Source organism: Miniopterus schreibersii (genome assembly GCF_964146895.1).
Source record: "Miniopterus schreibersii genome assembly, chromosome: 10".
NCBI classification, from domain to species: domain Eukaryota; kingdom Metazoa; phylum Chordata; class Mammalia; order Chiroptera; family Miniopteridae; genus Miniopterus; species Miniopterus schreibersii.
The window spans coordinates 63,890,415-63,903,852 of record NC_138110.1 but is presented as its reverse complement, the minus strand read 5'-3'; the positions used below and the strand labels follow the sequence as shown (position 1 = coordinate 63,903,852).

The 13,438-nt window shown below is 42.0% G+C and overlaps 1 long non-coding RNA gene across 1 annotated transcript in view; it reads left to right on the top strand.

The window, feature by feature from the left end:
• Positions 1-13,438, top strand: part of LOC308562875 — a 40,988-nt gene that overhangs the window by 16,526 nt on the left and 11,024 nt on the right. Inside the window, exons 6-10 of the long non-coding RNA XR_013999687.1 lie at positions 140-269; positions 1,942-2,082; positions 7,402-7,490; positions 8,098-8,227; positions 8,409-8,527. This is a non-coding gene — a long non-coding RNA (uncharacterized lncRNA). The remainder of the gene's footprint in view (positions 1-139; positions 270-1,941; positions 2,083-7,401; positions 7,491-8,097; positions 8,228-8,408; positions 8,528-13,438) is intronic.

Here is a 13,438-nt window from a genome sequence, read left to right as displayed (position 1 = left end):
GACTGGTAGGTAGTTGGGAGTAAATCAGCTTAGGCCTTTGAATTATACTTCAAAGCTCAGCAGAAGACAGAGTGAGCTAAAAAAAAAAAAAAAAGTGGAAGACAGGACAATTTTTAAAATTCTTTTTGGCTGTTTTTAGGTTATCCAGTAGGGTTCAGCTTACTGATTGAGGCTCTTCTGAATACTGTGAACTTGGTGAAGGGAATTTGAGGTCAAGGCAATACCCTGACTCTCTGATTCAGCACCGGCATCTCTCAGAAGGGTGTGAGGTGTGTACGTCAGTTCAGCCCTAATCTACATGCTAAGTGGAATAGACATTATTATTTGGGGGCCACCCTGCATTTGAACCCCTTTGCTATCTTTGGAGAATTCCACATTTTATGAGTCTTCATGGGAGGCAAAGACCACTATATTTCTGTTAAAGGGTTTTAAGCTCCAACATTTATTTTTTCATTCTTAGGATTTCCATCTCTCTGCTTCCATTACCCATCTGTTTTGTATACTGTCTACTTTTCCCATCAGAGCCCTCCTTAGCATGTTAATCATAGTCATTTTAAATTTCCATTCTGATAATTCAGCATCCCTGCTATATCAGTGTCTGGTTCTGATCTTTTTTCTGTTTCTTTAAACTGTGTTTTTGTCTTTTAGAATGCCTTGTAATTTTTTGTAGAAAGCCATACTCTATAAAAGGAACTCTGGTGAATAGGCCTTTAGTGGTGCAGTGGTGAGGTGTAGGGGGAGGGGAGGCATTCTGTCCTTTGATTAAGTCTCAGTCTTCTAGTGATCCTGTGTCTCTGGGCTGTGAACTTCACAAGCGCTTCTCAGTTTTTCCCTCCCTTAGAGGGACAGGGTAGCTGTCAAGGGCTGGAGTTAGGTATGTACTTCCTTTCCCCCAGGTCAGTTTGGCTCTGATAAAGCCCCAGTAGGTAAAATAATTTCTCCTGAGGGCAGGCCTTGTTAAGAGCAGAGTGCTTTGGTGTACTTCAATATATGGTGTATTTCCTGTTCCCCTACCAGAAGCATGAAAAGATTTTTCTCCCCTATTCACTGAAATTCCAGTATTTACTGTGAGAACCCGGTCAAGCTCCTGGAGGTAAAACTCACAAAAGTGTGGGGGTTCCTCGTGTCCTGGTTCCCCTGGAGTTTTTATCTCTCAGTCTTATTTACACTGAACCTCCAGGAATTCATCAGTTATAATTCACACTTTCCTACCCTGGCACTGGTTCCCGTGATGGTTTCTGCCCCAGTAAGCTGTGATTCTCTGTGTCCGCCTGTCAGTCTCTCTAATTGTGGCAGCAGCAGTTCGCCCTGTGACCTCACTCTTACAAATCTAAGAAGAGTTGATTTTTCAGTTTACTCAGCTTCTTACTTGCTAGGACAGAGCAACATCTTCCAGGTTGAACTAGAACAGCAGTCAGTGATTTTTTTAACATACTTTTCATTGTGGTAAAATATATGTAACATACATTTTAGCATTTTAATCAGTCCTGAGTGTTCAATTCAGACGCATTAAGTACATTCACATTGTTGTGTGACCATCACCACCATCCAGCTTCAGAATTTTCTCGTCACCCCAAACTGAAACTCTGTACCCATGAAACAATAAATCCCCATTATGTAAATGATAACTTTAATATTAGTGTTGATGCTGAACAGCAGCGATTGTTCTATTAGGACATTGGGCATCATTCTCAAGGACTTGCTTGGGGTTGGGCGCCATGACGTGCTTTTATGAAGAGGCTGGTGGAATCAGCATGTTTTAGGGAGGGTCACTGATGAGGAAAAACTGGAGGCTGAGTGTGGTGTTGATGTTCATTCTAGTCAGAGCTAAGCAAGCTGCCCAGAAAGTCTGTTCTAAATGGACACATTTATCAGGGTAAATGTCCTGAGTCCACATTGACTTCATTTCACTGGTTTTGTTTTATTGTTTCATCTGCCCAGGAACCTTGGAACTCTGAGAGAGATGAATGGGAAGATTCCATGTGCTAATCTCATTTCCAAATGTAATTGGCACCTGAATTACGAAGCGCTCTGCTTCCAAAGGCTGCATTAACAGAGCCATCCATCCTCTCCTCCATCTAGGTGGGCCAGCATGCCTCGGTGATGCATGTTCATTGCTCCAGCAATGGAGAAGTAGTGGAGCTGGTACAACCTTTCTGGAGGGCAACTTGGCAATAGGTATCAACATTTTAAATTTGCAGAACCGTTAGCCCCACAATTTCATTTCATGGATTTAATTCATCTCAAAGAAGTAATTGGACAAGTGGGTAAGGATGTTTGTACAGAGATGTTCAATGCAGCTTTGTTTATAATTGTGAAAAACTGGGAACATTCTAACTGCCCAACAATAGAGGACAGTTTACATTAATTATGACACACAAAAGGGCATATTTACTGTGTAACTGTTGCCAAAGATGAGGTAGGGCTGAATGTAAGGCAAAAGCTCCACAGTATTCAGGCATAGTCAGTAGAATGTTTCCCTGGTTAACCTTTTCCCAGTAGAGTGACTGTTAGTTTATAAAACCCAAACTTGATAGTGTATATGTGTTTCTCAATAGCAATGCTTTGGGGGCAAATGCTTATATTAAATTATATCTATACAGCTAAAACTCAATTGAACAGTTTAAACAATATTACTTGGGGAACAAAGTTTCACATTATATCCCAAATAAAATTGGTAGATCAGGATTACATGTAGAAGTGTGGACAAATCAGTCAAGTGATCCAGACTGTCTAGTACCCATCAGTTTGGCTGATGAATGCCATGGGAGTCACAGTGTGACACTTCCAGGAAAGCTTTTATAGAAGGAACAGACCCCATTTTCTGGCCTCTTTGGACTTTTTTGCCCCTTCCTGCCTGGAGTATTGATGTGTTGCCTAGAGGTGCAGCAAACGTCACGCAACTATGAGGCTATAAAACCCGAAGATAAAAGTCGTTGGCAGAGAGGGAAGAAGGAAAGCGGAGGCATGCCCAGGACTTCTTGTTATGTGAGACATACAGGCCTTATATTGTTTATGTCTCTTTTCTCATATCTTCTGGCATATGCTTCCAAACGCAATCCTGATACAGCTGTGGTTTCCATTTTCCCTTCTTAAAGGCAAATGATAAAAATATGCCATGTACTAATAAGTACAACTGGATGATTCAAATAGAAAGATCCAATAAAAAATCAACTGAGTGATAAAGGGTTGTGCAGCTTGATTTGCTAGCAATAAGAGATGCTGTTTTACGTACACTAAGCAAATATTTACCAACGAATTTAATTGTTGATGATGGGGAAGTAATGCTAAGCATCTTACATTGTAACATGACAGTTTTTAAACACACACACACACGCACACATCTTACCAAGTTTTAGTAAAATTTCAAGAAATTGGTTTAGAGTTTGGAGCTAATGTGTATATAATTTTTCCTATTTAATATAATGGAAATAGGTTTCCTTTTGGCATTTTCATTAAGACCATCTTAATGAAAATTTTAGGACCCAATTAGTGATATTAACTGGAATATGCCAGGTAGTGGAGGGGATCCTACTGCCCTAGGGCCAGTCCCTATCTCCACTGGTCTCCAGGTTCAGTTTCACCCTTTCCCTCCCCCACCTGCTGATCCTTGCAGCCCCCCCGCCCCATATCTGGCACAGCCCCTGGACCCCTCCTTCCTCCACTGAGCTGGGCCTTCCCTCTTCTAGTATCTCCTCCTTCTGCTCCCCAGCACCCCCAATCTGTGGAAAGCAGCTACTTTTTAGGTTCCCAGTTGGAGCCCCTCAGCTGCCTCATCAGTTCCGAGTCCTCCCCACCACGGATGATCTCCCTCAGCAACCATGTGCAGGGCTGGGCGCAAGGAGCAATAATGTACAACTGCAATAGAAGTAAAAAGAAAGAAAGAAACCAAAATAAGAGAATACAACTAAGTTGAAAAGCACGTTGTAACCACGATGCTGCTGCCATGTACAGAGGCAGGAAAGGCCTTAAGCACGTCCCTCTCTGAGACTGTGGGAAACTGCCCCAGAATCTCATCAGAGTTCCCCTCCTTGCTCACGGCAAGAGCTGGGTCATGCGACCCATCCTCAAGCCAATCAGTGGCACGGGGAAGGGGGCATTACCAAGAGGTAGAACAGATCTCCGCGGGAGCTACTTGTTAGCAATTCCTGCAGAGCCTTGATGCCTGAGCCCACAACAAACCATCAGTCTGTGGCACAGTGTTTCTGGGGGTGGGACCTGGGGATTTGTACCTATTTTTAATTCCCGAAGGGTCAAAACCACTCTTTTACACTAATCATAATATTAGGGTTGTTAGCAGAAAAAATGATGGAAAGGTTTGTTGTGTAGACAAATGATAATGTTTGACTTATATGGTGTGCTCCTATTTCTTTAGGTTAAAAAATTATATAAACATATAAAATGACATACATGCCAAGAAAAGGTTCTGGAAGACCATAGATCAAACTTTTAATAGTGATTATCAAGGTGTGGGGTCAGGAGGATTAAGTACAGTTGATTTGCACTTAGTTGAACTTTTACAATAAACATTAATCACATGATCAGAAAAACAATGAAGACATGCATTTTAGAAAACAGGATTTTTTTAAAAAGAAAAAAGGTTGCAAGGGGTGAAACGCTGCTTTATCCTTGGGGGATGACCTCTGCGGGGCGTTGCCTTGCTCAGGAACTCTGCTGTGAGCGTAGGCTTTATCACTGACCCAGCAAGTGTTCCTCTCTTTGCCACCTGACTAGGGGACGGGTAAACTGATCTCTGCGGTCCCATCTCCCTTGCCAGCGACTGGGTTAAGCCAGGACATGATGCAGTTGTGACCAATAAGATGTGCGGAGGCATCAGCTGGGGGGGTGGTGTGTGTTTCTGGGAATGTTTCTTTACTTTGCAAAGGGACAGGGGAAAAGAGGGTCTCCTTCCCCAGCCATATTCTTGACTATAAGTGATGCTTGAACATAACAGCTGCCATCTTATTATACGGGGACAAACTGAGGACAGCAGAGTGAAAATCCTTGGTAGCACGTTTTTAAACCTGAAGTATAATTTACATACAACAAAGCACACAAATATTAAGTGCACAGCTTTGAGAATTTTTATGTATGTACACACTCACGTAACCTCCCCGATCTAGATGTAGAACATTTCTGTTACTGCAGAGGGCTTTCTCCTGCCCCCTTCCAGTCAATACCCAATACCCGCTTCCAATATCCTAATTCTAATCTCATAATTGCTTTACCTGTTCTTGAACTTCATGTACATGACGCATATAGTGCAGGCTCTTCTGTGTTTGGCCTCTTTTGCTCAACATGTTTTCTTTGAGATTCATTCATACCTTTATGTTTATCTTTAAAAAAATCATTGATCAGTGTTCCATTGGTACCACAATTTATTTTTTCATTTCCTGTTGATGGATATGTGAGTTATTTTTAGTTTTTGGCTATTATGATCAAAAAGGTACTATAAAAACTCTACATACCTGTCTTTGAGTGGATATTATCTTATTACTTCTTACATATGTATATATGAGAGAAGTAATAACATAATATATATGAGTGAAATTGCTGGGCTATAGGATAAAGAGCTATTTTAGCTTTAGTAGGTTCAGCCTAATAGTTTTCCAAAGTGGTTGAGCCAATTTATACTCCCACCAGAATTGTGTGAGATTTGTAATTATTCTACATTGTTGCTAACACCTGATATTGTCAATCTTTTTAATTTTATCCATTCTGGTGGGTGAATAGTGGTGTCTTTTTTATGAAATTGAATTTATTGGGGTGACACTGGTTAATAAAATTATATAGGTCTCAGGTGCACAATTCCATAATACATCATCTGTACACTGTGTTGTCAAGTCTCCTTCCGTCACCATTTATCCCCCTTAACTCTCTTCTACCCCTCTTCCCCCTGGTAGTCGCCATGCTGTTACTTGTGTCTATGAGTTGTTGTCGTTTTTCTTAATCCCTTTACATTTTCACCCAGCCCCCCAACCCCCTCCCCTCTGACGGCTGACAGCCTGTTCTCTGTATCTTTGAGTCTGTTTCTATTTTGTTTGTTAGTTTATTTTGTTCACTAGATTCCACATGTAAGTGAAATCATATGTTATTTGTCTTTCTCTGCCTGGCTTATTTCACTTAGCATAATACTTTCCAGGCCCATCCAGCTGTCACAGAAGGTAAGGTTCCCTTCTCGTTTCCAGCTGGGCGGTAGGCATCCATTGTGCAAATGTGCAACAGCTTTCTCACCCGCTCATCTACTAATGGATACTTGGGCTACTTCCAAAAATTGGCTATTGTAAATAGCACTGCAACAAACATAGGGGTGCATATATTCTTTCAAATTAGTGTTTTGGGCTTCTTTGGATAGAGTCCCAGAAGTAGTGGTATTTTATTGTAGTTTTAGTTTGCTTTTCTCTGATAACCTTTTCAAGTGCATTTTGGTTATTTCCTCTTCTGAGCGGTGCCTGTTCAAGTCTTTTCCCCTTTTTGAAAGTGGACTGCTTTGTCTTTTACTTATTGATTTGTAGGAGTTCCTTCATGTTCTGGATATAAGTCCTTTGTCGGATATATGAAATGCAAATATCTTCTCCCAGTCTGTAGAGTGCTTCTTCACGTGCTTAGTAATGTCTTTTGAGGAGCCTACGTTTTTATATTTTAGAAAATCCAAGTGATCAGTCCTTTCATGATAGTGTTTTTTGCACTCAATTTGGGATATCTGCTTACCCCCAAGATCATGAAGATATTTTTCTATGTTTTTTTAGAAGACTGATTCTTTTTAACTTTTGCTTTAGACCTATAATCCATACTACATTAACTTTTATGTGTGGTGTGAGGTAAAAATTCATTTCCCCCCATACAGATTATCTTCTGTATGGAAATCCAATTCTCCAGCACAAAAGAAATGCAGTAGCACCCTTGTTGTAAATCAAATGAACATACATGTTTGCGTCCATTTCTGGACTGTCAGTTCTGTTCCTTTGGTCTTTGTCTAGCCTTGTATCACTACCACCGTGTTTTAATTATTATAGCTTTATATTAAACATTGACATCTGGTAGTGTGTGCTCCTCTTTAAGATTATCTAAGCTGCTCTAGGTTTTTTGTATTTCCATGTAAATTTTAAAATTAGCTAGATAATTTCCACACATAAACCTTGTAAGAATTTGATTGCAATTGCATTAAATCTGTAAGTCAGTTTGAGGATTGACAACAATATGGAGTCTTCCAATTCATGGTACATTTCTCCATTTATTTAGATCTTCTTCTTGATGACTTTGTTGAACATCTGATATAATTTAATCAACCCTGGAGTTGCCTGACCTTGGTCTTCTTGATATTATATTACAACATTACATACAATTATTTAATACATTTTCCTTTCTGCTTATACCATTTTTTTTCCTGGTTACTTGCAGCCAAAAACGCCTGAACTGACAAACTTTCCTTGTAGTGTGATGGATTAAGCAGAAGGCTTGAATCTATGCTACTCCCTGTGTGGCCATGGGTAAGTCACCTAACCTCTCTGGGCCTATTTCCTTATCCATGGAAACCTCACAGGGTTGGAAAGGTGTTCTCTTTTTCACAAACTGGTGAATGCTGACTCATCTTTCATGTCTCAGTTTAAGTTTCACTTTCTTTGGGAAGGCTTCCCTGACTCTTTCAAAACAACCAAAACAACCCCTAGCTGTTCTTTTCCTCCGCATACCTCTCAGAGCGGTCCGCACGCTGCGATGCCGTTGACTGCGTGCTGGTCTCCATCAGAGCCTTACCGGGCCAGTCAGGGACTTGGCAGGGAACAGAGGATACGCTCAGAGGGCTTAATTAAAGAAAGTGAAGGAAGAGACAACAACAGAGGAATAGACAGGATGGAGGGGGCCCACGGGATGACAAAGTCCCCCAGGGAGTAACCAGGGAGGCCACGATCTCCACTCTTGAGTCTGAAGGCTAGAGACGGGGGGGTGCAGCTGGAGCCCAGGGAGAACCGTCGCCAGAGGGGCTGCCCAGCAGATGCCACGAGCTGTCAGGGAGCAGAGCCTCCTGGGAATCGTGGGCAGGCGAGGGGGAGGAGAACTACGCCGTCCTCTCTCCTCTCACTCTCTGACCTCCTTCAGCTCCCGTTGGGTCAACCCAGCCAGCAGACAGAGGGCAGAGGAGTCCAGGTGATGCAGCTTGTAGAGGTTGGCCCCTGGCGGACAGAGCAGAGCAGCAGGAGGCAGAAGATGAATTAGAGAGAAGAAATAGGTAACAGTCAGCATGCTCACCTTTCGCATAAGCTTCTACAGATTGGAGGCTGTCTTTAAAAATAATGTTGCCATAGTGCTTTAAACATTTGTTACAAAAACCCAAACATCATAGAAAATAGAATACCCCCTTTTAGCCCCAGCAATAACCATAGCTAACTATCTGTTCTAAAATATTTCAGATTTGCTATACATGCACACTGAATATGTGGGTCTGTGGAAGACTGCATTTCCAAAAATGACCACAGCAGAATTTCTGGCCTTCTGTGGCCTTCCTGACATTGCCACGTCTCATCACAAGGTGAGTCTCTTTTTCCTCCCCTTGAGAGCCTGGGGAGGGCTTTGTGATTGCTTTGATGAGAATGTGGGAAAGTGATGCTGCACGACTTCAAAACTAGGTCATAAAGGCTATATTGCTTTGCCCAGAAATTGCTCTTTCTTGGGATGCTCACCCTGGGAACCCAGTGAACACGTTATGAGGAGGCCCAGGTCCCATGAAGAGGCCACGTGCAAATGTGCTGGCTGACTGCCCAGCTGAGGTCCCAGCTGACAGCATTAACTGCCAGATGAGTGAAAGAATGAGCTTCCAGATGATTCTAGTTTCCAGCATCTGAGTGACCTCCGCTGATGCTGCATGGAGCAGAGGCAGTTATCCCCACCAAGCCCCACCCGAAAGGAAGCTTCATGAGCAAAATAAATGTTCTTTATTTTATTTTATTTTATTTTATTTTATTTTATTTTTTTATTTTATTTTATTTTATTTTATTTTATTTATTTTTTTATTTTATTTTATTTTATTTTATTATTTTATTTTATTTTATTTTATTTTATTTTATTATTTTATTTTATTTTATTTTATTTTATTAAAGCCACTAGGATTTTGAATAACTTGTTATATAGCCATAATAGCTAGAACAGAGGCAGAATTAGGGGGTTAAACTCTCAGGCTCTGGAGTCAGACTTCTTGGGTTTGAATGTGGTCTCCGCCTCTTATTCCCTGTGTAATATTTGGCAAGTTGTTCAAATTCTAATCCTCAGTGTCTTCATCTGTAAAATGGGAATAATGATATTAAAACTCTCAGAGAGTAGGATCAGGGTATAAATCAATCAGCTCAGTGCCCAGCATGCATTAAGTTATTATTATTATTGATTGTTGATTCCCTGAAAGGCCACCAGGAAAACTTACTGATTGAACAAGGCTAAGCTTACTGCAGAAAGGGAGAATAGCACCTGGAAAAGTCTTAGGAGTATCTCCAAGTGAAGACACTTCGTTAAGAAAGGCTGCAGGGCCCAGCTGGCATGGCTCAGTGGTTGAGCACTGATTGGCTCACAGGCTCCCCAGTAGGGGGCGTGGAGGCAGCTGATCAATGACTCTCATTGATGTTTCTCTCTCTCTCTCCCTCTCCATTCATTTCTCTGAAATCAATAAAAACACTATATATATATATATATATATATATATTTTTTTTTTTTTTTCTTTTTTTAAAGAAGGGATAGAGGGGTTTTAAAGGCTGTACTGGGTGGTTCTAAGGTGGGTCATATAAGGCAGGTAACTGGTTGGGATTGGGCAGAATTTATGACATAAGAGCTTTGGATTGGTGGGTCCAGAAGGGCAAGGGCCTTGAAGTGAGTCTAGATGAGCAAGTTCTCTGTTTTGATAAGTAAAGTGTTTAGTTGGTTCCACCTTAAGAGCCTGCATTTCCCAGAGCGAGCAGCTAGATTATTACCTGGTGCTCGTATTATTTAATGCAAACAGAAGGCTGTGGCTTTCAATTCTCATTATTATACCTTTTTTTTTTTTCATAGAAAAGGGATCATACCCTAACTCACCTATTGAAACTTGCCTTTTCATTTAATATCTTTTGAATATCTTTCCTTATAAATTCATTTTATTCTTTTTAGCATCTGCTTGATAGCCCCTTGTGTCATGACTTGTTTGCCCTCTCACATTTCAGCAGCCACTTGGTGTGTGTAGTGGGTGGGGGGCCCGGACCCTGAGCACGGTGCCTGGCTCAGAGGAGGCACTCAGAAAGGCTTGTTATTGAGAGGAGAGTGTGTCTGAAATCTCTAAAGTGTCATATACATGTAAGGTTTGGGTGGATGCTCGGGCTCCTCCAATGGCTGCATCTTATCCCACCCCAGTTTTGTCATCTCAGGATTGGAAAGATCCAGAAGTCCTTATGTGCACACAGCAAGGAATGGGGGAGACTGCTGAGAGGCATGCGAGCCAGCAAGCCTGAGGAGCAGAAGGGTGGCCGCCTGGGCGGGGCTCGATGGAGGGGGCAGCTGAGACTCAGGGGCTCAGGGTCCCAGGAGAGAGCTGGTGGCATTGAGTCAGTGTCAGTGAGAACAGATCATGAGTTTCAGCAGCTGTGGACATTAGCAACTCATGCCATTAGGACGCCACTGACCAGGCAAGGGACACCTTGTGAAACCAACAAGGACCCAAAGGACAGTAGGAAGGCCACCTCTTCCCATTGCCAGGAGAACATTTCCCACTCAAGCCCCTGGGAATGGCCAAGGAGAAAACATTAAAAAAAAAAGCAGTCCCCGTAGGGGTTTTACATTGATAATCAGACACAACATTCATGAAAATAAAGCTGATACAAAATGAGGATATAGTTTTTCAAGGAGGGGTGGTAACAGTCTAATGGGGGCATTTAGAAATAACGGGGCATTTCCCCCTACTGTTTATTATGAAATTTTTCCAACAGAAAAGTGAAAAGAATAATTGAACACATATATCCACCACCTAGATCTCTCAGTTGCTATGCTTTTTCCTTTGAGAGTAATTGTTTCATCTAGTTTTTTCTGAAGCAGTTTAAAGTAAATTGCAAACATCCTGACATTCACCCAAACACATCTCTGAAAAATAGGAACACTTTTTTCTGCATAATGTGGGGCATTCCTGGTTGACACTGGGAGCGCTACTGGTACTTAAGTGGGCGAGGGGCAGGGGTGCTAACTGTCCCGTAATGCGTGCTTGCCGTCGCTCAGGAAGAATCGCCTGGGCCACGCTCCGACAGCATCACCTGTAGAAAGCCTGCTGTACAGAGAGACAAACGTGTGGGAGCGTGTGTGCCTGGGGGGGGCAGCGTTATCATATACTTATTCCTTTTATACGTGTGTCTTTATTATAAAAGTCACACATAAACCGATAAGATGTGCGGACATTAAAGAAAAAGTTATAAAGAAGTAGTAGGAAAATATCACCTATATTCCCATCCTTCAGGGGCAGCCACTGTTAGCATAGCTTGGGCACATTTCTTTCTTTTCTTTTTTTTTTTTTAAACATATCTTTATTGATTTCAGAGAGAGGAAAGGAGGGGGAGAGAGAGAGAGATAGAAACATCAATGATGAGAGAGTCATTGATCGGCTGCCTAGCTCGCAACCCAGGCATGTGCCCTGACCAGGAATTGAACCCCGATCTCCTGGATCCTAGGTCGATGCTCAACCGCTGAGCCACGCCCGGCCGGGTGGGCACATTTCCTTCTAGTCTCCATCGTATATATATTCCCATTTTGGACAGGCAGACTTTAAATCGGTTATTTAGAGTCTCCTGCCCCCTGCCCATTCCCACGCCTTTGTAGGGGATGGGGAATGAGAAGAGATCTGTTTCTGGAATGAAGAAAGGCCACATTAAAAAGGGGAACCTGATTGATTGCTTGTTAATTTGCTTCCACCCTACTTACCTCAGTTTATTTGTTATAGTTTTACCTTAACATTTACTATTGGGCATGGATACCCTATGGCCAGGTGACAGTCTCACCTTCCAAGTAATGGAGCCATTCTTGTGGCCTCTGGTTGAAGTACTCCCACCTTGAAGACTAAGACCCCCAAACCAGCAGAGGCTAAGGCTCCTGAGATGGGAAGCAAAAATTCTGTGAGTGGGTCACTGGGTATAAGGAGAGAGGAGACACTTTCCTTTCTACGCCTTTATTCTTGGACTCATGGACTTAGTCTGCCTATGGTTCCTCATAACTAGAATCAGTGGTTTCTGATTTGAAGCACATACTGTGTCCTGTAAGACGGAACCCTGTCCTTTCAGGATGTTGTCTCACAACTGGTGTAATAACTGAGTCTTCAGCAAGCTAGTCCATCTTTCAACTAGTCCAGCCACTTCCAGATGATGGGGTGTGTGGCAAGAACAATTAATTCCATGGACATGATTCTCTTTCTGCGCTTTCTTTGTTGTGAAATGAGTTCCTTGATCAGAATTCATACTACAGGGAATACCATGATGATAGACAAGGCATTCTTTGTATCCATGGTGATGGTTCTGTAGTTGCATTATGGGCAGAGAAGACAAATCCACATCCAGAAATGTGTCTTTTACAGTGAAGATGGATCTCTGCCTCCTCCGCGATGGAAGAGACCCATGTAGGCAATCTGCTACCAGGTGGGTTAGCTAGTCCCCCCAGGGAATCAGGGTTGATTTCTTCTTTTGACCCATGAGGCACTCAATAATAGCTGTAGCCAGGTGGACATTAAGGTTGTTGACCATGTCGTTGATCCCATGCATAGCCTCCATTACTGCCACCAAGGCAACTTTATTCATAGACCCATGAACTTGCCACTGATAAGGGAAGCTCAAAATGACTTGGAAGTTCAAGGTTGTCAGTTTCATCTGGGTCCAATGCAATATCCTCATTTCAAGTTTTATGACCCCATTTTTTCCCATTCAAGTTTCATATGAACAACTTGATGAGGTGTGAATTCAATTGATATTATAACTCAGCAATTTCAACAATTAAATTTTATGTTATATTTTCAGCAGTATCATCCCTGTGTCTTTAAGAAATAAAATATTCTTTTAAATTCTATCCTTGTAGCTTCTCAGATCATGATTTGAACTGAGCTTGGCATTTTCTCTCCGTAAGCATTCAAGTCCACTCAGAAGAATATATCCCAAACCACAATCATTATAGTCATTATTACGGCCATAACAGTCAAGTGAAACATCTAATTGGGCTCCCTAGGCACTCATTTCAGTTGGCTCTTCATCACAATCAACTGCAGATGATAGGGTATATAATGGGCATTGCATGCGGTGGATCACTAGCATTTCAGTTCCCATAGGTAAAGAGCTCGTCACTGCACTCAAGCCCCTGGGAATGGCCAAGCCAATGCTCAAATCCCATATTTATAGGTCTGTCTCCTGAGACTACTCCTATATCAGACAGAGTCTAGTCAGAAGATAAAAACATACAC